The sequence below is a fragment of the Dermacentor albipictus genome, unplaced genomic scaffold, assembly GCF_038994185.2.
Source record: "Dermacentor albipictus isolate Rhodes 1998 colony unplaced genomic scaffold, USDA_Dalb.pri_finalv2 scaffold_19, whole genome shotgun sequence".
NCBI lineage: Eukaryota > Metazoa > Arthropoda > Arachnida > Ixodida > Ixodidae > Dermacentor > Dermacentor albipictus.
In genome coordinates, this window is record NW_027225573.1 from 6,557,485 (window position 1) to 6,585,336 (window position 27,852).

At 45.4% G+C, this 27,852-nt stretch overlaps 1 protein-coding gene and 1 long non-coding RNA gene across 3 annotated transcripts in view; both read right to left on the reverse strand.

Moving 5' to 3' along the window:
* LOC135917073 (uncharacterized) overlaps positions 1 to 27,437 on the reverse strand; it is a 485,430-nt gene extending 457,993 nt beyond the window's left edge. For both annotated transcript variants that reach the window (XM_065450566.1, XM_065450570.1), the window contains exon 1: positions 26,682 to 27,437. The gene's annotated coding sequence lies outside the window, so the exon portion shown is untranslated. The remainder of the gene's footprint in view (positions 1 to 26,681) is intronic.
* On the reverse strand, positions 1,253 to 6,067 carry LOC135917088 (uncharacterized). Its single transcript, XR_010569174.2, has 4 exons — positions 5,830 to 6,067; positions 4,806 to 4,904; positions 3,723 to 3,847; positions 1,253 to 1,706 (listed from the first exon to the last, which is right to left on the reverse strand). It is a non-coding gene; the product is annotated as an uncharacterized lncRNA (long non-coding RNA).
* Positions 27,438 to 27,852: the final 415 nt, after the last annotated feature.

Sequence of the window (27,852 nt, forward strand, 5' to 3'; positions counted from 1 at the left end):
TTTAATAAATTAGCCATACTCTCGTTACTAAAAGAACACACGCATAGGCAGTCATGCAAAAGTTCAAGTTAAATATCACACTGTTAACATTTGCCAGCAAATGGTCGTATCAAACATTATAATTATACTGAACAAGGGTAGTTTCTTGGGATAGTTTGCAATTAATGAGATAAAATTATGTACAGCTTGAACGACAAGAACTGCGAGAGATGACAGACTGCGCTGACTTCCAACAATATTTAATTACGTTGCCACATCATGTGTATTTGTACAAAAGCGGGCATGCGCAGAATATGAGTCACAAGGGGTGTCTAACAGCAAGTGACTGTACTAAGGACATCGTCCTTTGAAAAAAATAAACATTAGAATTTCTATCTGTTGAGATACAAGACTTCACTAGGGGTCAGCGCGATAGAGGGGTCACTAACGCACACACTAACCAGTTTTCTAGCGAAATCTGCTTCTATAGTTTCCCGGATGACTTGTGTCTCACTAAAGCTTCCGTACCATCAAAGAGGGGCACGCAGCCGCAGTCCCAGCAATGGATGCCGAAGTGGCCTTGAACAGTGTTATGGAAGTTGTTATCGTGCTCTCCTAAATGATTGTTTAGGCGCCTGCCTGTCTGTCCAACAAAGTCAAATGAGATATTGTAAAGCTTTGCCTCCTTAACAGCCTCAATAAATCTTGCTCTCACGAGATGCAACATAGCGTTGCTGCACAGGCTGATTGCCTTTCTTGGGTTGGCTACCCTTTGGCCTTAATTTCAGCCATAGCGGAAAAGCTTCTGAAGTGCACAAAACATGATGAGCGCGCTCGGTCAAGGAACCAGCCGGTTGAAACACAGGTTTGCAGTGCTACCGTATGTTCATGATGTCTCCCATAGGCTAAAGAAGATTAGGGAACCTGCAGAAATCACAGTCCTTTTCTCAGCCCCGGAAAAGCTGGCAAGGCTCTGTAAGTGTGTAAACGATGTAAACGTGTGTGTTTTGCGATGTGTGCAACGAATGTGGTTTCCCAAATTCCCATTTTGAGGCAGTAAATATATTGGACAGATAGGCAGGCGCCTAAATGATCGTTTAAGAGAGCACTATAACGTCAATAACACTGTTCAAGGCCACTTGGGCATTCATTGCCGGGACTGCGGCTGCATGCCCCTCTTTAAGATACGGAAGTTTTAGCGGGACACAGCTCACCCGGTAAATTATTGAAGCTGATTTCACCAGAAAACTGGGTAGTGTGTGCGTTAGTGCCCCCTCTATCACGCTGACCCCTAGTGAAATTTTGTATCTAAACAGATAGAAATTGCGATGTTTTTTTTTTTCAAGTGACCATGTTCTTTTTACAATGACTTGCTGTTAGAACACCCCTTGTGACTGGCTTTCATTTTCTGCGCATGACCCCTCTGTGTATACACACACGATGTGGCAACGCAATAAAATATTGTTGAATGTCAGTGGAGTGTGTCTCTCGCAGTCCTTGTCCTACATGCTGTATGTCATTTTTTATACTGAACAGCCAATATTGATTCAAAATTAGAAAAATATAGTACACATCTGAGCTGCAAAAATGCAAGTGATGCAGCAAATGGCTTTTAGCTTTCCAAAAGAAAAAGAAATGTTCACGGTTAACCACGAGGTGCAGGGACTCCATTCTCTGAGTATCTTGACCAATAAATGCAGCGCATGGCGTTGCTGGAATCTTGCATCCTGCATTAGCAAAATAAGAAGAGAATCGTGAGAATTCAGTCCGTGCAATTACACATGTACTTTGCGGAAAATTTGATAAAGCAACAAGCTCCTCAAAGTAACAAACTTAATTAATGTGACTGGGCAGAATGCACCGCTCAGGCAACTGGGCAAGACAAGTGAAAGGTAGGAGAAGTTTCTATTTTGCAAATTAAGAAATTGCATGTTACTGTGAATGCTAAATCACTATGTCATTGTGAACACAAGGCACATACAGCAGCAAAATCATAAATTTACAGTAGCCTTTTCACCATAGAAAATAAGAGTGAATAAAGTTTAAAGACTACCAATGACATCTCTCAACAACAGACATTTGTCCAAGAGTGTGTATGTGACCTTAATACAAAATTGACATTATGAAATCTGCAATATATCTGCATTACACTTTATAAGTACTGCAGGTGAGAAGCTTACGGCATATGGCACACTAAGAGTGAAATGCACAAGGCATTCAAAATGACTGTTTTTACACAACATTATTACACTAGGAGACAAAGAGAACTGTTTTACAGAGAGTGCACACAAAATGAAAATGAGGGAATCCCCACTGGCATTCTCATTTGCCCTGCAATACATGCATCCAGCCCAACAATATCCAACTCTCCAATGCAGTTTATTATACACTTTCTGCATCCTAAACTTTATCGTGTATTTCTTATTTACCAATTTAGTAAGCATGTGTTGTCAACTATTTTTCTTAGAGCACGCCCCTTTCTTTCAATGGGTTAGCTTGGCAATGCACTGACAAGTAGTATTCCCTTATTTAAACTTATGATCCTTCCTCATGCTCCCACTTCATGCTCTAAACTGTGATGCCACTCCGATGCAGTTTATGTTAATCTGTGACTATTTACATGGTCCTTCTTTCTGTAGCCTCGCAACTAGAGCCTGAAATTTCTTGTCTCCTAGAACAATCGTCTTGCTTGCCCAAAACATACTGCACGGGTACCCCTCATAGGGGTGGGGGGGGTTACTGTATATGAGTTTTCACATATTCACTGAACCTCAGAGACACAACCATTTCTCATCCTGCGTTGCTACTACCCACATGAGTCACAATGGTTGTAAGTTAGCTACCTGCCCTCTCTCGCTTAAAAGTACATTTTGCATGTGGAACCACAAGCATCACATTTCATTGAATGAGTACTCCTGTGCATGTTTTTTTCCGTCCTGTAATGGCTAAGTTTAACATGGTCAAGTTGTTTGAAAACTGTCTAGCCTCAACCAATACTTTGTGTAGTTTCAAAACTATGATACATTCATTTTTCAAAACTTGTCCCAAATTAAGCATGAGACATTTTCATGATGCAAATGAGGTAAGGTTGTGCTCAGAGACTATGATAGGCTTGCTATATCCTGCAAAACTGTGTGAAATGAAATATGCTTGCAATTTTCATGAGCAGCTAGCTCAGTACAATTGGGCACATTGCCTGCGGAAACGTTTTTTTAACGCTCCCGAGAGGTCCTGGTTTCTTGTAATTTCTTCAAATCCCTTGCAGTCTAGATTGCAATCCGGTGCATGTTGATTTTGATATAGTATTCAAAATAAAAACAGCTGAAATTTTAAGGTATTGATAATTATATGGGAATAAATTAAAGGTAGAAGAGTGTAATGCAATGAGCAAATAACAAGCTCATTGCAGAGAGTAAACAAATATTCCTTTTCTGCAAATAAATTGGTAGCAGGAAGGTCATACGAAATTAGCAGTGAATGCACAATAAAGAATATGATGCTACAATGCCCCGGCATTCTGTGAATATTCTTGCACAAAGAAAATCTTCATTATGAAAGACCATCAAGAAAATGCAAATGCATACTTTGGATCAGCAGTCATACCTGCAGTATGCACTGTACCATCGGCAATATTTACAACCACAGACAACTGCACATCATATCAAGCTTAGGCGGCCAAGGAGCCTGAGTTTTAAATTATAACTTGACTTATTATATTACACTACACAACTATATCTACTTACAATGTTGTCTTCTCAACCGCTTTCAAGACATTAACCATCTGTCTGAAGGTGAACGCAAGTGACTTGATCTTGATGGGGGGCGCCAAGGCTGGGCATTGTGAAATTGCTGCTACCATCTGCATGACCTGCGAGAAACGATGCTCTAAGTACAAGATAAACAAATGCTATTAGAGCAAAAGACAAGATTATTGGCAATGAGCCTCGTTTTGGTTTGCACGAGAAAAGCCAAGAATATGGACTTTGTGCTGCTTACTGAAGAAGAAGCAAGCCTCCTTCCAGATGTTACAGTCATGCATTAAGATTGTCACACAGCTGCATGCTTGTATGCTGCTGTGGCCAGTATGCTTTGAAGTTTATTATTTCAAGTTAAATTGATTATTGTGTTTTCTTGCCAATTCTTGGCAAACAGACCAGCAATGAAATAGCTCACTTACACACATACTCCCTTTTGAGGAGAGAATTCACACACACGCACGCATACATGGGTGCACACACACACATGCACACACATGCTTCTACCACATGAGCAGCTTCCTGTGCTTGACACACATAAATTTTTTTTTATCCTGTGTCACTCCTACTGCTAAGGCATAAAAAATCCTTTGTGTTACCAACCCCAAACTCCTCAACCTACACCTCCAGCTTAAACACTTTCTCGAGAGCCAGGACAAGCCTTCTAGCTTCCCCAGTGCTCCAAACTGTAGTTACGAATTTCAATAGGGCTATAGGCGACAGCTCTCGAAGGGCATGCAAATTACCCGGAGACCTAAAGCTTGTATATGATACCTCTAAAGCACAACACTTCAAATTTTCAAAATTCATTAAAGCTCCTGAAGACAATTGCTATATACGTAGAACGCCTCGAATAACCTGCCGCTAACAATTTCAGCGGTTGTCTGCATCAAAAGAAATGTGGGCTAATGGGAAATCCACGTCTTTAACATCGGAATTATTGTAATGGCGGAACACACTACCAGATTTCTTAATCATTTATTTATGCTCTGGATGTAACGTTCCTTTCACAATAAAAAACAAGGATATCAATTCATCAGGGCATGGGAGGAAAAAGGACGAAGCGTATACTTGGCGCCTTCCCACTGGTCCTCCCGAGAAACGGCACCTCATACAGCAGTTGTCCAAGGTGGCTTGAAACCAAACTCGGCTTTCAGGCGGGAACACTCGCTGCACCAAATCGGAAGAGTTTTATTGCGAGTTAAACTCTACCGGCCTCATGCAATACATACGAACGCACACAAAACGCACCCACACGCACACACAAGTATACGCACTCTCAAAGCGCAGACACAAAAGCGCACACGCGCACATTGATGAACACAAACAAGCACACATACATGCATGCAGGCAGACACGCTAACACGTGCACGCACGCACAGCGACCCACAGACAACACACTCACAAAACACGTACGCACTAGACACGCGCAAACACGCCGGCCCATACAAACCGGCATGTACTGAACGCGCGCGCGCGCGCGCGCACGCACGCACGCGCACGCACGCGCGCGCGCACACACACACACACACACACACACACAGCGAGCCGAGCGCACGCACGCACGCACGCACGCACACACACACAAAGCGAGCTGAGCTGAGCGCACACACGCACGCACGCACACACAAATCAAGCCGAGCGCGAGCACGCGCACAGACAAAGCGAGCCAAAAAAATGCTGAAGGCGTCCGGCAAGCAGCAACAGCAGCACGCGACCGCATCAGGGAGAACCGCGCCGGTTCCTTCGAAAGGTGGCTAAGCCAGTCCTTTTTCTACGCGACGCAAAAGTGGTCGACCACATTTAACTGAAGTGCGAACGACCGTATTACAAGCAGCCGCGCTGAACGCACAAGAGAATCGCATCAATGAACGTTCAAGCGCTGAGAAACAAAGCGTAACTATGCAGGCGCACCACGCCCGATGTAGATTTGACAAACATTAGTCACACGGGACGCGATCGAGGTAGTTAACTTGCCCTAGTAGGAGTGCAGCTGCTCTTGCTCTTACATTAGCGAATTATGAATTATGCTACGAGATCACAGTGAGATATTTCTAAAGCGAACAAAACAAATACCAAATAAACGGGCACTTGCCTGAAAGTTTCCATCATGCCAGTACTACCGACCGGGCACGTTGCAACTTCTCGTTTCAGCCTTCGTGGATCCATCTTCCAGTGCGTACGAACGCTTTGCTTTGAAGTGGGGCATGAGTAATACACAAAGCATGGGCCACATCTTTTTCTACCCCGCGCGCAAAACTAATCACACGTTTAAAATTACTTCGCACAGCGCGCGACGCGAACGCACGCGAAAACGAGCATGATGGCGCAGCTTCCGCCTTCCCGTCCTGCCGCGCACCGAAGTGATGGTACAGCGTCGGCCGTCACTTCCGGTCGCTTTTCATTGGGTATGGGGCGGCCGCGCAAATCGAACGTTTATTCTGACAGGTTTGCTTGCTCGCATGGCCGCCTGTTTGCTGCTGCTTCGTTGTGGTCTCTAACTAGAGCGGTGAGGCGGGTAGTTGCTACTACGTTTCGTGCCGGGCATTTTATTTTGGGGTGGGGGGCGCAGTCTGTGCTGCATCACTGAAGGTACAGTACACAAATCGGGACCGTGAGCGAGACGATCGGCGCTCTTTTGCTGGTGCGATTAGATTATTCGCTGCGTCCGAACGAAGCAACTTTGCGAGGTCACAGCGTAGTTTCAGCGATATCATGGCTCGATAAAGACGCTCACATCTTGGTCGTGCGACAGCGACGCGTAAACATTCATGAGGAGACTGAAGACTGCGTTTGCAAGTGCGTATGCTCTGGATAAGAAATTACAACTTTGACGACACCAGCCCTTAATATATAGGCTCAGCCTTACAAGCTGTATTTGAGGATGCACTTAGAAAGCAGATCAGTAGCTTAGTAAACCTCTGAATGAATTAGGCAAGGTACATGGAAATTCGGGTTTGAGAACTTCCAACGTGATCTCGCCTCTATAAGTCTTCTTTATGGATTCACCATACAAATTGTACGTTGATGCCATTGTACAGCAGAGGCTCGTCTAACAGCACGTCCCTGTTTGTTCAGCAAATGTATCCAAACAGCTTCTTCCATTTCACCACTTTTTGTTGGGCTATTAAGGGCACCGAAATATTAGTGCAGAATTGCGCAAGTTGCTCGCGTGTTTTCGCTCTGCTACTGCAGTTTTTCTAGAAGTGTTTAATTGCATGTTAATATTCCTGTGAGCGCGAAAAATAATGATAATGTAATTGTAAGTGAAAGGGCGTTCTTTTTCTGGATGATACATTTTTGGAGTGACCGTCATGCCAGTAACATCAGAATCCTTGAAGAAATATCGACAGTCACTTAGGAATGGGAAAACTTAATCGCTTCACGCATCTACACTTGCAATTGTCACGTGACCATGATACGTTAGCTCATACATTGTCACGTGTTCTTCACAATTCTACCTTAATCTCCCGTAATCCACCGTGCTATAGTTTGTACGAACCTTAATGCAATTTATTCCACCCTTATTCACATTATTTCACATTATTTACCCATAATTGCTCATACTTAACGTTGATGTATTTACTACCTTCTGTATCACTACTGGCTACAAGACGGTGATGACTTCACATTTTTTTATTTATTATATACATTCAAGGCCTAGTAGGCACAACAGAAAGAAGTGGTGAAAATATGCAATAATTGCAATGCAGCGCAAAAATAGAAAATCAAACCATAAGATAATTTGAACGGCGACCTTGAATTAGTGGTTTCACAAATTGAGACTGTGGAGGCGAGAAGGCGGTTGCATTCAGTGGCTGTTCTTGGCAAAAAAAAAAAAGAATGGCACATCAATTTTGTGTTGATGGTCGATGCGAGACGAGAACTTGGTGTGGTGAAAAGATTTTCTTTACGAGAAGGGTTAAATTAGCATATTCTATGAAAAAGACAGAGACGAAACTATTTGTGACGTAACCAAAGGTCAGGTTCACCTAGTGTTGTTTTCATGGACCTGACGCTAGAATGAAGTGAATAATTTGAGAGAATAAAACTGGCGGCGCGGTTCTGAATGCTTTCAAGGGAAATGACAAGATTGGCATGAGCAGGGTCCCGTATTGATTGTTGTTGCGGAGAACGCCACCTCCTACCTCAAAGGCCATGAAACGCTTTCGCATTAAAAATGCAATACATACACACATTGCTCAATGCGTGGACGTGTACACGTTACTCAGATTTATGCATCAATACGTTCAACACCCTTCAGGCGTCGATTTAACACCCTTCTTTGAGCAAAGTCACACCTTATGTGTGGTATCCACCCTTGTGATAGGGTGGTTTGGCCGAAAAGGGTGCTAGAAGGGTGTGGGCATGGGTGTAAATGCCGAAAGCACCCCTATTAACACCCATAAGGGTGTAAAAATGTTTAGTGTGTGGGGTTCTTAACGTGCATCTAAATCTAAGTACACAGGTGTTTTCGTATTTCGCCTCCATCAAAACGCGGCCACCGTGGCGGGGATTTGATCCCGCGACCTTGTGCTAACGACGCTCTTTACGCAGTACTTTCGTCTTATGCGTGGTTGTGAACTCGAGTGAAGGGCAGGAGAGTAACAAACCTTCCCGAAATGAAACGTTCGGAACAACCCTTTGTTCGACGGTTGGACATATGTCAAGGTCCCACAATACGAACTACCTTCAAGTCGGTATCAGCTTGCAAAGTGGCAACTCAGTTGAAACGTTTTGAAACGGATAGGATTTTAATTATCGCAAGGATCATTTTATTAAATTTTCCTTCCATGCGATGAGGTGAAAGCCGACCAATAAGCATTTAATTTTTTTTTAATTCTTAGGACCTCTTTTTAATGCAATGTTGCTGTCTTTTACAACCTCCTAAATAGGCAAGTTATGAATAATAAATTATTGTGTTAATAGTGTAAACGCACACGCAAAAGGAAGCTCTAGTCCATTTCCCAGTATTCACTCACTGAAAATGTAGCGCGTGTATGCTATCACGCTGTAGCGATGTGAAGAACAAGGCTGTTCCAAAAGAGTGAGTCACGAATCTAACTCCTTATAAGACGCGCTTGCGCTGGAAAACTCTCAAAGCACAACGATGGCTGCTCGCTTAGTAGCGCTTTCTCTGAATCTAATCTGTGGATCAAGGCATCGGTTCGTCAGATTGGAATGATCGTACATTGCAGCGCAATCTCGGGAGCTTAAATGTGATGGAGAATGTACGCCAGTATTTGTTTCATGAGCGCAATCTGATGCGATCACGTTCTGTCGCTATTGAATCCGTGACAACATTCTGCATACTAGTAATACGTGGAGGTGCGTCTTGAGTTAACAGATAACTTTGGAACAGCGTCTAGTCGCTAAAGAAATTTATTCACAATGGTTGCTTAGTGGCTAAGGTATCGGGTGGCTAAGCGCGAGGTCGCGGGATTGAATCACAGCCACGGCGGCTGCATTTAGATAGGGGCAAAAACACCCGTGTACTTAGATTCAGGTGCGCGATAAATAACGCCATTTGGTGAATTTGGGGACTCCCCTCTATGGCAAGTCTCATAATCAGAAAGTAGTCTTGGCACATAAACCACGCACAAAAAAATATATATATATGGACTTGCTTTAAAGACTAACTGAAACATAGTGCTCATGGTAGAAAGGGCCGCAAAGACTTCACAGCGGCGCCGGGCTACCAAAAATTCAAGAGCTTAAACGCTTTCCGATTACAGGTATTTTGCAAACCACATTGTGTGTGCCAATGTAGCCTTGTAGTCTAGTGGCCAGTTCCACCATGGGCACTGTGTCGGATCACATATGTTTCATGGCTGTATGTATGTCAGCATTAATACTCACAGAACCACAGTATTTTCTTCTTTAGGTCTTAACATTAGACAACCAAAATATAAGCAGCAAGACCCTCATTATAATATTTCAGTATGATTCGCTCTAACGTCCATATACGCGCTGATATACATGTTATAAAGTACTTAAAATATATTGAATGCTTTCCCTCAGGCAGCTGCTTTTGTTAATGATGATGCCAGGAAACCGAGCCTGATGCCGCCAACACTCAGAAATCTAATCGGGAGCGCGCACAATGTTCTCGCACCCTTTGTGTGATGTACCGTAGCGCTGAGGTCCTTCTCGTATAATGTACTAGAATCGGTTATAAAGGCAGTAGTGCACGTTTGGGCACCTGTGCTTAAGCTCATGAACTTGATTTGTACCAAGATAACCTGTCCAAGCTTTCACACTTTATAACAATCCTACTGCACCATCAATATGCCGGCTGCTTATAGCTGAACCAGAAAAAGCTATTAAACCAATCCAAATATTAGTGACATCATTTTATCATTAGATTGTTCAGATTGGTAACCTCTAGATACGGATTAAGTTGAGAAGTTGTGTGCGTAATTACCGAAGCTACGTTAACTTATTTTAGGTGCTTAAAGAAAATGAGTAGTTTGGAGACCGTCCTCGAGATTATCTAGCCGAGCGAAGTAGTTGTGATTAAGCATGCTTTTGTAAGAGCTATTCGAAGAAATAGTTCGGAATTAAACGCTCTCTTAATGCCTAACTGACGCAGAAAAATCACATCTGTAAGCTCAACTTGACCGCACTCAGCCTTTTGAGATATGCCACCAATAGTATAGCTCCGTGGTCATGTTCCTTGCTTTCCATTTTTATTCACGTTGTTTTTTAGAGGCCAGCAGTTACAAGCTTTGATGCCAATATAGCAGTGAACGTGTGCTGCCGCAAGTTTGCGTGGTCGCGGAAGCGACACATGAGGAAATTATGGTGCACATTTAGCGCGTCGCTGGCATCAAGGCAATGCGCTTCCGCCGAGGAAAGCAAGATAACGAAGGTGAACAGCTAGGTAGCTTGCTCACGGAGCCATGCCGATGGTGACGGTGCCATTGTGGCGAAATCTGGGGCGGCGATATTGACGGCTCAGGCGCTTTTCTTTTTTTTGCGTTGATTTCACTTTCAGAAACAGATAGTGATATAAGTGCAGTGTCATTCGTTCTTGTGTAGTAGATTCAAGTATGGGCTTAAACTATATATCCCATTTGTATCGGTGAGCAGGTGTAAGCAGGCAAATCCTCACTCGCTCGCTCACACACATACGCACACACATACACGCACACTAACACACACACAAAGATACGACACATGTTCACCTGCATACACATTTACGCGCGTCCACGCATGCACACATGCACGCATGTACGCGCGTTTGTGCGAGCATACGCACAAACGCGCGTATGCTCGCACGCGCATGCACGAACTCATGTGCGCCCACTGACTCAAATAAGGCGACAAACACAGGCGCATGCGCAAATGAAAGTACACACGCACGCACGTTGAAGGCGTGCGTGCCTACTATCTCTCCTGTCTTTCCTTCCCTGCTGCCTCAGAAAAAGATGCGCGTGCAAACAGACTGAATGGCACTCGCTCTGCAACCACCGTTCAAACTCCAGCTGTAATAAATCGCTTGACTGTTTAAATTTGATTCCTAGCACCTGTTATCGATCACCTTCCTTACCATTCACATTTATGAATGAACTGCATGACACTACCAACATCGTATATTCTCGTTTTCCTTATCACCCTCTGTTTTTGCTAGGAGTTTTTAGCTTTCCTAAGATAATGTAGAATGCCCTGCCATTACGTCTTTCCTCATTCCCGCAACAGGCTGATGACTTTCTTAACTTATGCAGCGTTTTATCCCTCACGCAATTAGTTACTCAGACCACCAGGATTTCAAATGGTGTAGCTAACACCCTCGACTTGGTAATTACGATACATACTGACCTTGCATCTCATATCACCTACTTACCAGAAATTAGTGACCACCTCTTGCTCTATTTCGTAATTAACGCTCCTTTCCCAAAAGAGTCCCAACACCGAAAAACCATACGCGAGCATCGGAAAGCTAACTTCGTAGCAATAAACAATGAGCTGTCTCATTTCTATGAGGATTTTGTCAAAAACTTCGATGATCGTTCATTCCAATCTAACTGGGATTTCTTCACACCTACAGTTTACAGATTAACTGAGAAATACATCCCTAACCACACAATCACTTGAATTGCGCAAGCGCCATGGTAATCTGAACATGTAAAACGCTTATCCAACCGAAAAAAGTGCTTTTGTCACTTAGCGAAATCATCCCCTTCTGACGCGCGCTGGGCAACTTATAAGTTCGCCTCAGATTTATTTCGCCTCTCTTTGTTGAGAGATGAAATAAAACTTAGATTTGATTTGATGTGAAATATATCTATGTAGCAGCGCTATAAACTGCTAAAGACAACTGCTTATCTAGTGCACTACCCGATATACTATAAAGAAATCACAAAACGGGGGGGTTTGGTACATAATAAACCCAACAACTAACAGCACTATTTCATTAGAAGATTTATCTGCAAATGTTGTTCGCGAGAACATATGCGCGATCATTCTTAATGAATCATTTACGAGTCAGTTTTCGAAAACTGGCAATGTTGAATTTCCTATCGCATACCAACATACCCTAGAACAGTCAAAGAGTGGAATGAGTTGCCACCAAGTGTCAGCAAGGCCGAAGACTTTTCGGCAGAACTGGAATGTTTCTTTTGTGAGCTATAGATACTTGCAATTGTGTAAACATACGTATTTTCTGCTGGTTTTGGTTCTGTTGTACCTGTTTTGGTTCTTTCTTTTTTGTTTTGTTGAAAATTGCTTCTCCATTCTGTTAGCGTTGTTACTTGCGCCCCTTTTGCTTGTTTTCGAGTTTATTGCTGGTATTTATTGTTTGCCATTCCAAAAATTCCCCTCCTGCTAGGGCCAAAGAATGTTCCTGCAGTATGGTTAAATAAAATAAATAAATTAACATGAATATTTACCGATGCATGCTGTGATTGTTGAAGTACACAAAATTAACAAGTTAATAGTTTACCGTATCATTCATCACCTTGCTACGACTGCATTAAGAGTAAATTCATTAAAAGCACTAGCCCCTTTAGTTCCATGATACAAACAAAAATTTTCCGACAATCTCTTAACTTATGTGGGCTTCCAAAGGAATGGAAATATGGAAGGTGGTTCAAATCTGTAAATCTGGTTAATTAATTACATCTTAATTATCGCCCCATATCCCTTACAAGTGGCCGCTGTAAATTATTAGAGCATGTAGTTTTCAGGAATCTGGCTAGCTTTCTAGAATACAACTCATATCTTACTAACACACAGCATGGTTTTCGAAAATCATATTCCTACGAAACACAACTAGTGCCATTGACTCATGAACTGCATCGCATCCTGGATCGCTCGTCGTGCGCTGACTGTCTTCTTGAATTTCAGTAAAGTATATTTAATAAAGTATTCCATGGACTATTACTTTTTAAATTAAGCACGCTAAATATCGACCCTAACTTTCTAAAAAAGATAGAGCATTTCCTTACTAACCGCTTACAATTTGTTACTGCTAACGGTCGTAACTCTCCACTCACTGAAGTTCATTCTGGTGTGCCACAAGGGCCTGTACTGGGGCCACTATTATTTATTATCTATATTAATGATCTGACCGCTCAACTATCTTGTGACACACATCTATTCGCAGATGCTTCGGTTATCTTCCGGGAAATTAAAAGCACTGATGATACTAAAACACTCCAAGCTGATCGGGATAAAATAGATGACTGGTGCTGGAAGTGGCTAGTGGAATTAAATTTTAACAAATGCAAAATAATGCACGTATCCAGACCTAACTCTACTCCTAGAACTTACCATCTGAACAGCGGTCCCTTAGATTTCGTCGTGTCAGTGTTATATAAATATATTGGTGTGCAGATTACAAATATCTTATATTGGACCATTCTTATACAGTAAGTCTTTAACAATGCTAATTGCATGCTCGGGTACTTACGACACAACTTTTTCAAAGAGCCAACTACTTTAAAGTTGCAGCTTTAGAAGACTCTAATACGCTCGAAACTTGAATATGCATCTGCAATTTGGGATCCCATTCACATTAATCTCATTACGTCATTTGAACTAGTATAAAATAACTCTACCCGTTTCATTCTTTCCAATTATAACCGTGCTGCGAGTATAACCTTACTGAAAACTAACCTAGAACTTATTCCACTCGCTAACCACCGCAAATCTGCCCGTCTTTCAATATTTCATAAAAATGGTTAATCACGCTACACTTTACGTCGACTTCATACCGCAGTCTCAGTACATTTCAAAGCGCGTCGATCAACGCAGTAACGTAGGAATGGATTCATGTCACACGAAGTTTTTCTTTCAGTCTTACATCCTCCGTACATCTCAGGAATAGAACCACCTTCCCCCAAGTATCGTAGCCATCACCGATAACAAACTTTTCCGCGAAACAATAGCTAAGATTGTATAATCGGCAGAATCAGTGTATTAACACAAGTTATTGTACTAATTTGTTTGCTTTGCACTACTACTCGGTAACCACTCCCCTCTTTAATGCCATATGTCCCTGAGGGTATTTTACCTAAATAGATAAATAAATAAATAAATTTAGGGTTTCTTGAAGTCAATGTGCCCTCAGCCGAGAGGGTGCAAAACTGTGTGCTCCTGTCGTGTGACATAACCGCCCATCGCTGACCAGAACACAGCTTTAACGTACCACCAATGCTTCGACTAAGTGCCATCAATGCATATGTTGTGAGAAGGGACTAACCTATCGGCACAGTCAGTTGAAACTTGTCGATCCTCGGCCAATGTATTGAAATAAAATTTTCAAAAATTTTGCCCCTTCAGTTATGCATGTACATTTCCGTGAAGTTCCACAGAATGGTGAACATGCAATCTCCAGAATTCCTGAGTGTGTCCATGCTACAAGGCACGATAGTTTTTCTTTTTTTTAACGTAACACAAAGACATGCGCATGCTTGTTGTTATGTTGTCCAAGGAATAAAATCTGATTATAAAGTGATGAATTAAGAATTCAGCAACACTTTGAACCTTTTAGGAAGGAAAAACAGAAAATATAATATTTGAAGAGCACCACTGAAAAGCTAAAACCGAAAGCAAATCTTGGGATTTGTGCTGTTGCCATCTAGTGGGAGAATATGTAACTGAATCGTATGTTACTTAATAAAATATCACGGAGCGCTATATTGAACCGCTGCCAGCATGACGCGTCACGATAGGTGCGTGCAATTCAACCACTGGGCCACGGCTTCCGACATTTCCGCAAATAATACGCTTGCATTTATCAAGATACGACGTGAATTCGCATGCTTGTGTGAAAAAAAAAACGGTTTTGGGAACAGTGTTACGCCATGTGTGAACAGTAGAGGTAGGCATCAATCGCAAGCTGAGTGTCCGGACTACATATGCTGCAGCGGCCATTACGATAGTAGCCGTAGTTTTGGTACTGCCACCATCTTCTTCTCAAAAATCGAGTACAAATTTTTGTCGTTTCTATAGGAATTCATTGATGAATCTTTTACCGCTCTGGGAAAAAATTACTCGCTTTCCATAGCAAAGCAAGATTACTGCCTTTGCCTCGAGTGGATTGCCTTCCAGAACATGTCCGTCACCTGCCTTTCTCAATAATCGACGTGCACTATCATTTATTCGCGAAAGATCTGCTCGTTTCAATGAAAGCGCGCCATCTTCGTGTTGCGGCCGCCTGCGGCGCTAGTAGATGAGTGTCGAGACAAGCTGGGTATGGCTTGGATGGCACGTCATAAAGCCATTTCATTCGCGGCTTCTTGTAGCATGTGACAATGTGATGTTTCCTTATACGTGAGGGCGCGAATATGCATCAAATCTCCTCATACGAGTTTATGAGTTTTACCATGATCGACGAGTCCTTTCCCGTCAATTAAACGACGGACGAAATTCTGGCACCTGTAGTGCTGCTTCGTCGCATAGTAGCTGAATAAAAGCGCCCCGGGAAAAGAATGTAAACCACTGGAATAAAGCCAAACTTGACCTACATATAGAGGGAGCCATAAGGTATATGCAGCTAGAGTGTAATTAGCGGATGAATTCTGCCTGTGCTGCAATCAGCATTTTAAAAGTGGCCCTATTCATTTTAAACGGGTCTGCGGAAGTGACGCAGGAAAAACATCCAGCCAGCGGAATTAAACTAGATGCAACATGTAGCGTGAGATTGTTGTCGGGATTAAGTGCCTAAAGTGCAATTGGCGAAAATCAAGGCGTTGCTCAGCAATCAATTTTTTAAAGATACTTCTCATAGAGTTACACAGACTGCATCACCGCAGGGTCGGTTTCGCCGCTGTAGTCGATGTCCCGGATTCCTAGATCCAGCAGAAAAGTACAATAACCAAGCCAAATTACGATGAAAATTACATGATCACGCTTAAGGATTTCTACGTACGAATAAGTATATACTAAATACGAATCACAAATAAGCGTTATGTATGACCGCTGGTGATGGGTAGTCAACACGGGAAAACGCGTTGCTGGTGGCCCATTGCCGGTGTTTCGGAGATATCTCTTTCTGTCTCTTCTGTAATGGTCATCGTAAGTAATAATTTTAGCTCACTCGACAGCGCAGTTGCGCATAAAATACGGGATACGACCTCATAAATTAACTATACTTCCCACCTCTAGCAAATAACACCACCCAATTAACCCACACACGCACAAACTAATTACAGTTGAACACGTGTATGATGAAGCACTTGAGACCTACAAAATACTTCGTTACACAGGTCACTTCGTGTTAAAAATTACACACTGCCACATGGGGTAGTGCAGGTCAAGCCCACTGAGCAAGAGGAAAGCTCTATTTAACATGGAATCATGAGTTATTTATTGAAAGCAGTCGCTAATCTTCTATTGCACACTTCGGCTGAGGGTATGTGTGAGCGCAGCCGACCGAGAGAGTGCGTGATTTCTCAGCTCATGATTGCATCGGTGCAAAAGTGTCCGCTGCACCAACAGACATCGTCGGTATACTAGTACGTGTGGCTCCCTGCGTTTTTCGGCGTTGGTCTCCACGGTCAGCATGCACCGCCTGGTGAGAGCATCTTTGCGGCTACGTTCACGTTTCATTTATTCATCATCGTCGCCATCAGCTTATTTAACTCCACTGCAGAACGAAGGCTTCTCCCTGCAATCTGCGATTGCCTATGCCCTGCCCCACTCGAGTCACACTAGCTCCTGAGAATTTTTTAATTTCATCGCCCCACCTAGTCTACTGCCGTCCTCGACTGCACTTCCCTTCTCTTGGCACCTCTTCTGTAAACCTAATGTTCCTACGGTTATGAAACCTGCGCATTACATGACCTGCCCAGCTCCAGTTCTTTGTCTTAATGTCCATTAGAATATCCGCTATACCCGTTTGGTTCCTGATCCAAAGCGCTCTCTTTCTGTCTCTTACCGTTAAGCCTAGCATTCCTTGTTCCACAGCTCTTTGCGCGGTCCTTAACTTGTTTTCGCACTTCTTTGTAAGTCTTCAAATTTCTGCCGCATATGTAAGCACCGGCAGAATATTATTATTATTATTATTACTATTATTATTATTATTATTATTATTATTATTATTATTATTATTATTATTATTATTATTATTATTATTATTATTATTGCTGTTGTTGTTGTTGTTATTTGCTGGCTGATAGTATAACCCGTACACTATAGTGATTACAATATGACACACACATGCTGGTACTGTTATCGACCTGTCAAGTGTGAGAAACATTCAGGCGTACGTTCCCGTGACAAGATGATTTGCCTCGACCCCGAAAAAGCGTCACCCCTTTACGCGCTGAGCAGACACAAAGGAAAGGACGAAAATGAGAAGACCCGAAGGGCATGAGTTCATCGACTGCAGAAACTGACGAAGGCAGTGATACTTCTACAGGCTCCCCAAGTTTTCCATGAAGACATTGTCGACCACAAAGCCGCAAGGGGCTATTGAAGGCCGTCCTGGCCCCCGCGTTAATCAGAAACGCTCGAGACTCGGATATAGTCGCAACCATGTACTAATGAAGTGAATACGTCCTTTTCTGCTTTTTTTTTCATCATCACGATGCCCGCCTTTAGTTTGAGTTTGAGTTTCAAGTTATTCAACCACATGGCAGGTAAGTAAAAGTGCACATGGACGTGGTAAGGTGTGATGGGAAAAGAGCTGCATTTAAGAGCTTGACTGGCCCCATCACCCGGAAAACAACAAATTACAACTGATTCGTCGTCGTTTCCTGATTCTTGCGGTGAAGACCCACCTCATCCTGTCGACATTGTATCAGTACCCCTCGCAAAATATTCGGCCATCCCAACGTTACTAGACTAAGCTAGTCTAGTAACGCTGGGGCATCCGGCCTGGTGGTTCAGTAGCATCGGGTCACACTATCCAACACGATCTCCTGTTCGCGAGAATTCCGTGAAACGTCACAAAGCGTGCAAGCTCGGGCACCCTGACACACGCGTTCACGAAGGGACCGCCAACGTCAAGCTCGCACGGCTCGTCCAAAGTACACACGCGCTCCTAGAAACCCAGTGCACGTATTCCGCGCCCATCGCAGCGCGGAAGAGCTTCTCGTGGCAGCCGCCACGTGACACAACGACCAGCATCATGCCACAGCGCGCCGCTGCGCGCGGGCAATGTACGCCTCGCGAGGTGCCGACCGGCGCCAAACAACGCCGAGTTGCGTCCCCGTTTTCGTTTTCACCCGGCGACGTGCAGGCCAGCGTTAGTCGGCTGCACCGCAGTGGTGGCCCAGCGAAGCGCGCGCGCGCTTCGACGGCGCCACGAGCGAGCAGTTGAGAGAGGGGGGGGGGGGGGGGTGCAAGAACGGCCAAGGGAAACCAGCAGCTGCGGCAGCGAGAGTCGTCGAGCGGGATGCCTGTACGCAGCCAGGGCCAAGAAAGACCTTCGGCACCGCCGGCTGGCCTAATTCCAAGCCGCCCTTTTGCCGAGCCGAGAGGGGGGGGGGGGGGGACCCCATTGTTCTTCAGCCGCGCGCTGCGCAATCACCCTCCGTCCAGCATTGGCGCGGCGAGTCGGCTGCGCCATGCTATGATGCGGGACGCGTAGTGCGGTCCGTTCGTTCCTCTGCGCGGGTTCGGCTGCTGCCGCGGCTGTTACACGGATGCCGAGGATGCGCCAACGCCCAGCGCTACACCCCCCCCCCCCCTCCTCTGGGCCCCCCATCCCGTTGTGACGGGGAGAACGCCGCGACACCCGTCCTGTGTGACGCTGCTGCGACCTCCTTAGCGGCGACGCATACAGTCAGCGGCGGGGACGGCGCGCCGTAGCGTACGCACGTATCTCAACACGCCCGCTAGAATCGTGGGGCGCGACAAGCGTACATAAAACACGCTCCGTTCGGTTTCGGGTCGGCCTGTCTCGTACCATGGGACAAGAAAGGACGCGAGCTCTCGTGATAGGTGCACTGCCTGGGAGTGGACATTTTATTAGAAAACCGCCATCATGACACTGGCTGCGACGAACGATGCTCACGCAATCGTTGACAGAAGCGCATCTGAGCGCTTAACAGTAACCGAAATGGAGTCAACTGTTTCAAGCTCGCTAACATGCTGTCCACGCTCGACAGCTCGGCAATGGAGTGAGCAGTTGAAACAAGGATAAGGTGTATCGGTAACGACGTCACGTCAGTTTTTGCGACTGTATGATGCTGAACGGAATTAAAAGAAAGGGCAAAACAAGCAAGCACATAAACTTTACTGGGGTCGCAGCATGATGGGCTACGGTTACGACTGTCATCCACAGATAACTAGCGGGAAATCCTTATCATTTCCACGTAAATCAGCTAAGGCGCAGTACTCCAATGCGCAAGTCGCGCGGATATACTCTGAACCATGCAAAACCACCGAGCCCGATCTTTGACGTTACTAAGGCACAGCCTTCGTTACACATTTCAAAGGAATCCTGGGCAGTTGATGAGAAATGCGCACGTTATCACCACGTGCACAGGAACCGGGAAAAAGTTTTAAGCAAAAATGCTTAAGCTTCACGTTCAAGAGTGGAACGCGACATCACTCAAACATCCATGACCCCTTGTCCCGCTTCCCGGCAACTACAGCTCATATAACCCCAATGTTTACTGGGAAACGCTGGCGGCGAACGCTATGCACGAAGGCGATCTAACTGGTAAAAACGCGGACTCTTGCGTGGGCCGCGATGCGACGGAGGCGAACGCCAGCTGGAGCTGTGATCTGGCCCCGCTTTATGACCTTTGAGATTTTGGAAAAGGGGTTTGTTATTGAGTTTCCGCGTAACAGAGCTGTCTTTTCTCGTATTATCAATTTACAATCCAATGCTATGATGTCTGTAATTGTGCGTAAGTAGTACTTTACAATTTTGTGACATATTTTGTTTACCTTGAGAAATTCAATTACTTTAGTGACTTCCTTGCGCAACATGGACGTCCCGTGTGACTGGGTATGCGGGGTTCGAAATGTTTTTTGCCGGAACGACGGTCGACGCTAGGCGCGGGTCACCGACGCCGGATTTTCTGCGATATGGGGCCTCTAACGATATCGCGTTAATATGCGTTGACATTGGCGACTCAAGAACCGTTCCTCTGTCTTTGTTCAGTCATACCCAGCTACGAATTCAAGGAGTGTTGAACAGAAAACCATAAGCACATTTAATGCGTTCAACTTCAAACGAAAGGAAAGGGAGATAGGAAAAAAGGAAAAAGGATGATGTACCTTGCGAACTTCTTGGATTTTAGACTTTTAAGGCTCATGTTGTACCCAACTAACAAGCTTGCTTGCCTCTCAAAGCACAGCTAATGGAGGATAACTCGATAGTTCAGTTGCGCGATAGTTCAGTTCAGTTGACAATTCAATGCGGCCATGCTTGCATTCCAGGTCGTATTCCGCTCATTTTACTCTTCCTAGCCGTTCTTATGCTCATAGCCCGTCAGCATGCACCGTGTGTTCATGCAGCTACTGTGCACGGTGGATGAGCATACAAAGAGGTACAACACAAGCAGCCAGCAGTACTGACGTTATGGGCATCAATACACGCGGACCTGCCATAAACTAAACGACCACCACCACCACCACTTCAGCTCTTACGGGGCATCCCACACCCCCTGCTCTTTCGCAACGGGCCTCCGTTCGAGGTCAGGAACACGAAACTGGCGACCGCTTCCCCGCAACCAAATGCACATGCTCTGAGGGCGTCTCGATAGCCTTAGCGCACCGTGGAGGAACGTGTGCCTCTTTTTTACGGCGCAGTCCGAGGTGCATGGAGAAACAGCGGCAATACGCACGCAACGGGCGCCGTGCGCATGCTGCCCGCGCGCGTAAGCCAGCTCCGCTGCATTGTCGACAGGTGCGACCTCGTGAAATGAGCCTCTTGGAGGTTTACGAGTGCAAAAAAAAAAAGATGAGGGGGGGGGGGTGCAGAATAATAAAATAGAATTATAAAACGGCGGTCTTCCTACTCGACAGGGTCATCGTTCTGTGTAGGATGATCTTCTTGTGGCCTATTTTAAGCACGACAAGTATGTTATATACGTTGAGGAGCCATGTACATCGCCCATACGACTGTACCACCGAAACAAGTGCAGTTTTCTAGCGCAATTGAAGCGGTCAAGAGAAGCAGCACTCCGTCTGACGCACCCGTTCGCGAGTCCGAGAGTCCTTGCTTTGCTGAAAATGCCGCTCATCTCCTTTCAAGAGTGGCTTTCGCAGTGGGGTTCCTCTACTGTTTGAACCGAATTTGTCCCTCTAAGTACGTGCTTTGAATAATGCCTTAGATTCCTGGCTTAGAATGCTGAAAGTCCCTTTCTCCTTCTTGATGCTTAATCGCACATCATTTTCCTGCAATAGAAAGGTGAGGGAGTGTTCAGGTTTGCTCAATATTCCAATATTTTAATAGTTCACGGCAAACACGTTAACGCACATCGCGAAAGTTTTACTTACTTGGAAATTACATTAAAGGGACACTAAAGGCAAATATCAAGTCTAGCTAAAGTGATAGATTAGTGCTGGAGAATCTCCAATGCGTCAATATTATCAAGAACAGGGACTTAATAATCGAGAAACTGAGGTAAACGCAGGACATGATTAGAGACTCTCCCGGCACATCCAGGCACTTGCCCGATGACGAAAGCACTCTTCAGTTAAATTCTTTTGGCAGTACTCAACCACTCGTTGCAAAAAACTTCATTGTGTTGTATCATAAGACGAAATAAAATGCTACTTATACAGTTCTATTTCATTTCTAGAAAAAAGAACTCTGAACTTACCCTTGACAACGACGCGGGTGGTCGAAAAGTTTTGTTTTCGCTCGACTCTGCGCCGCCAACACTTTCGCGTTTCAGCAGTTTCGTTATCGCGCAGTGCTGCGCTGGTTTTGCTGGCTCGCGAAACTCTCACAAACTGGAAGTAGCAGAGAATTCAAATCCAGTGTGATGTCGCGGTATGCCCGAATGGTCTACGCCACTTTACCAAGAAGCAGCTGCAGCGGCGAATCCACCGCTATGTCTTGGCTCGGTGCCACCGTCTGTCGGGCGCCGTTTTACTCAGTGACGGCAGCAAAGGGAGGTGATGGCGTATGCAACGTCACCGCTACCCCAGTTGGGTAGCGGGAGATTTCAATTTCAAAAAAGGTATTCGGACCCTTCAGATGCGATTTTCTCGTAAACTAAGCCCTTTTCTGGCACGAAACAAGCGTTGCAATGTTTCTAGAATGGTATTTAAACAGCCCACGTTGACTTATTATTTGTCTTTAGTGCCCCTTTAACGAGGGTGCTTCTACGAAACGTTGCGGCCGCCGTTTTGAAGTCGCAGCTTCTACAGCGCTGCCAAAGATCAGCTGGAAATAAGTGCATGGGCTTATTGCACAGCGTTACATCGTGCTAGTGATATAGCGCGACTAGAGAATTGCGTACGGGAGCTCAAGGTGTCATGCTACTGTTTTACCTGGACAAGTAAACTCCGTGGCTCCTTCCGTTTTCTGTACATTTTGTTGGGAAACGGAAACAGATAATATTTCGCTTTATTGTCAACGATTCCCTATTTGACCTTGGAAACAAACCTCCACTGACTTGGCTTAGATTTAATGAGTGCTGTTCTTCCCCTGGACGCCTGAAATGTTGGGTGCAGCGGAAACCATGATTATTCTTGCATTTATGATTTGCTTCTTAGTTAACTATGGTTACCGTGATTTCCCCTTTTTTCTTATTCTCGTGTGGCGTCCTTCAAACGTTTACTATATATATATATATATATATATAAAATGTTTTTTGACCTCGTTTTGGATGTATGTACTTCTTTAGCTCCAATTTCTCTTAGTCCCACCTAATTCTACACTACTAGGCTACTATTACTATTGCTACTACTATACTACTACAACCACTATTAGTACTATTACTATTACTGCTACTAAATTCACGGTGCGCCTACAGCTACCCTTTGATGATAATCTGGAGCTTACTTCGGGAACTATGTCCTTGGTGAACATGAACCACGGCGCCTAACTTCAATGCCTATCCGTCGTTGCATTCCGCTGTCGTATTTTTAGTCCTTTCGATTATATATTGCGCGATCAGACGCACGTTAATTAAGAATGATTGCTCTGAGCTGGATAGTGTTGCTTTCAAGGGATCCTGGAGGTCACAGCAAGCTTATGTTTACTGACGCGTTACAATGTCTACTCGCTTACTTTTGTAAAATACTTTGAACCACCAAGGTAACTAAGTCGCTATGACGTTGTGCTTCCGAGCACGAGGTCGCGGGATCGATTTCCTATCACAGCGGCAGCGTTCCGATAGGGCCGGAATGAAACATCGTCCTACGTGCCCGTTGAAGAATACCAGGCTGTCTAAATCATTCTGGATATCGTTAGTACAGCTTCTCTCATACTCGCTATATTGTCTTGGACGTCTTTAAGCGGGTATAACAAAAATCAGCACACTTGGGCAATGATTTCCAAGGTGGTGAACTCATTAGCTGTGGTAGCAGCTCCTCCAGCCTCGTACAAGACTCCTGAAATCCAGTGCATACTCCCTCAGCTGCATGTAGCGACGAACACCACATGAAGACGATGGTGGTATGACGGCGATGCTTCTTGGCTGACATCCAAGATGGCATCTTCGCGAGAACGACGCTGACAATTTCGGTTGCCATGAAAGCCATACTCCGAAGGGCGGCTGCAACACACAGCAGGTATATCTACGTGACTGCATCGCTACAAACCCTGCACGAAGAGGAGATAACGCCAGGTGCGCGTCGGATAATACTGCCGATTCATAATCGCACATTGGCACAGCGGCGTGAGTGGCTCCCCCGTGGGTGGCAGGGGGCAAGGCTTTACATGTGCGAGCTTGCTGGGCGTAGAAGCGGTGAGAATAATGAGGTGGTATATGATGATCTTAGTGCGGCAAGTTGGGCTAGTTGGTGCGGCTGTCCGCGCATCCTGTCCTTTTATACTTCTGTTGTCCCTGTGTCTTATTGCAGTAACCCCAGTTTTACAAGAGGTATATGGTGGCGACGGCCCACATCGTGGTGTCATGGAATGAACGGATAGACAGCGAGCCCGGTTTTGAGTGTTTAAGTGCTATCGCAGCAGAACACATCCAAAAAGGCTTTATTTAGAGCGAGTCACCTGCATATCGGTGCAGCACATGCAGGATCTGTTCAGCTGTGGTCGTGTCGTCAGGGCGCACTGGCGCTTCGGCATTCACAGTGCCGTTATGACGCCTGTAACTAAGCACAAGGACGAGGCAGCAACCATACGCAAAACTTCAGTACTTTTCACCTCCAGCCGTAAAAACCAGGCACAGTTCGCGCTGGTCTTATTGTTGGTTTGTTTTTGTTTTACATGCTTGCTGAACTGGCTCCTGCAAGGAGTGACTCGCACGGTGACCTTAACGTGGCACAATATCGCCGAGCATATTGGATTAACTCATTAAAGCGATTTCTTGTTACTGCAAGATGAAAGCGCGAGCGCCATTGCATGCATACATCATATCATTGTGACATGAGTCGACGTCACAGCCATACAAACCTATGTGGTCTTCTACTTCTACTGTATCTGTATTAGTTTACTGCGCGCTAGAGCAGAGGCTAAGGTGCTGCTGAGCACCTAGTCGCGAGTTCGATCCACAGGCAGTGGTGGCCGCATTTCGATGGACTCAAAATGCAAAAAGCGGTCGTGTACTTGGGTGCATGTCAAAGAGACCTAGGTAATCGAAATTATTCTGGAGCCCTGCACTACGGCGTACCCGCCATGGTTGCTTAGTGGCTATGTTGTGGAGCTGCTAAGCACAAGGTCTGTTACTCTGTTACTGAGAGTGGTAAGCTACAGATTTGTGGTCAAGCTAAGTGTACCGCCTCACATAATTTCCTGTTCGATTGATATATATATATATATATATAATATATATTTTTTAAGCGAGCGAGACAAGTAGAGTAACTCTAAGAAAACAGGTGGTACGGTAAATTATGACAAGATACAAAATTATTCCTTACATAGCTTTGTTCCGTGAATGTCACGTGACAGTGGCTTGATTGCCCTAATATGACTATTGGGGGCCTTTTTTTTAAAAAAAAAAACACTTGCTGCGGTGTGCGAAGTCGTACCTTGCTAGTTGTAATGCGCCGCGAAGTACGTAATGCGGTAAAAGACGACGCCAAGTGATGTTCGCACAGGGTTGCTCCCACTTTGGCCCAACGAACAAAAAAAAAAAAAACATGAACGCGAGTGCCGGGATGTACTCCTCTATGAGGGCGCACCATAAGGGCTCCAGCAGGACGTGTACGGAAAGCTAGCCGCCGTTTCCGGATTCCCGTCGTGGTTGACAATGTGGATTATGGCTTTATTTTATCATTTCCGGCATGTTTTCTCGCTTTGTGGGTTTACCGGACAAGGCCTTACGTGCAGGACCTTCATTTATGACCGCACGCAGCGGGCAGCGCGGATGCGCTTGCCACCGCGATTGAATGGGGCCTTGAATGACACATGGGCAAAACGCTAGAGCGGGCGTCATGCATGCGTAGTGGCCTGCATGCGCACAGGCAGTGCTAGAATTTAGTTCCCACTGTTGTAGCTCCTTTATGTGTGCGTGGGTACGTGCGTGCGTGTGTGTGCGTGCGTGCGTGTGTGTGTGTGTGTGTGTGTGTGTGTGTGTGTGTGTGTGTGTGTGTGTGTGTGTGTGTGTGTGTGTGCGCGTGCGTGCGTGCTTGTTAGGGCTTCTCAACCCTGAGATTTCATGTTTTACTGCAACCAATGGCCACCTTGAACATGAAAATTTTGCTGACGTCACACCAGGTTTAGCGTAGACCAAAGATGGCAGTCACGTCTCCTCGTTTTTACATGACGAGCGATGTGGAGCAAGATGTTTCGCACGAGGCTGGTCGTAGGTGAACGACAGACTGTTGTTATATCCTGTTCATTTGACGCCAGTAGAAAATATCATGGTCAAATAAATGGTGCCTGAGTATAACTGTTCCGTTACGTAGTCGATCAACTGCTTCATACCTACTCGCTATCACTAAACGCAAAAAAACGCTAGCCGGAATGTAGCAAAAATGCAGAAATCGAAACAGTGTCCACGCTTGTACGATTCCGTTAGCTTGTACACTGACACAAAACAGAAGACAGAATGTGCCTTCCCACTATACCTTCTAGAGACAACCAAGAATAGATCAGGTATGTTCGCAGATACAGCTGTGGAAAAACAGTATCAGAAAGAATGTTGCAACTTTGTTACATCAACAACGATCGATACTAGATGTAATTAACCATAGCGTTATGTTCCACATTTGCCACATGAAAGTTTGCAAAAATAACGAGAAAGCGTTGTTTTTGCTAACTTTCACACCTCCACACAACGAAAAGAATAAAATAAATATATAAATTTAGAGTGTGGATTGTAGGAAGGTGATATCTCTTAGATATGAATACTGGAAACACATACTCGCATGAAATGCACTACAAAGCACACAAAATGGGGTACTCACCGCAAACTCGCAGGAGACCAAAATCCAAACGACTTTCTTGAAAACCACAGCTTGAGTTTCGTTCTTGTCACTTCTCCTCTTTTCAATAGCACAGTATCCAGCAAAATCTAGTCGATGGCCAAAAAGCTCACAAGAGATGACTGTAGACAGCGAAAGAAAAAAAAAATAAGAAGGAAGAATGCTGGAAAAGTAACCAAGAAAAAAATGCCAGCGATCAAGAATCGTTCGGTGACAAAACACTCTTCCGTCCTGACGTCGGTGGAGACGAGAGTTAATAGTGCGCACGTAAGGGGATGAAGGAATGCTGAGGCGCCGCTGGCACTGTCCCGAGGCGCTTCACACGTTTAATAATGGAACGGAAGAAGTTGGCTGCCAAAGGCGGGCGCCGGAACCGCGAGTCACTTCCGTTCTCCGGGGGAGGTTCGAATTTGGGTGACACGACTCCACACCAGTGGAAATACTTCGATCCTAAACACACGGACCCGGTAGTTTCCGAAGTGATGCCGCCAAGGCGAAACTAACCCGACGGCCGATGCTGTCACGAGGCGACTCTCCGGGAGGCGAACCGGGCAGTGAAGTAGGTCCGACGGTCTGCTGACTTCGGTTCTCGACGATGATGGTCCTCCGTGCAACCCGCACCTAGCCCGGCCGACTGACGCACGCAGGCTGGACCGTCTGACCAGGCGCTGCGCGGCGAGACGGTCTGTGTGCGTGTGTGTCCGCGAACCGATGCACCGCCACCACGCTCGCACTACGGCGCCCGTACTACTGGGCTGATGCGGCAGGCAAACCGACAACAAAAGGTACCGCCGCTTTCCTTTCGTTCTTTTCTTTTCTTCTTTTTCTCCCTCCGTTTTCCTCTCCGTGGAGCTGTTTCGCTCTCTCCGCGCGAGTGCCTTGAACGGGAAGGAACGCTCAGCGCGGGGCTGGCTGCTGGAGCAGCGAGCCGGCGCGCGTGAAAGGGGGAAAAGGCGGAAATCGAGGCGAGCGCTGGTGCACGCGTGGAAGCGCGGCGACAGGCGCGCGCGGGCGAAACCGAAACAACTCCGTCGGCGCGGCTCGCATGAGCAAGGCACCGTGGTTGCGCCGGCATGCATGCTGGCTCTGTGTGACGTCATTATGTTTCACAGGCGAGTTGCTGGTGCAAATATAAGATGGCTCAAGTTGGCGA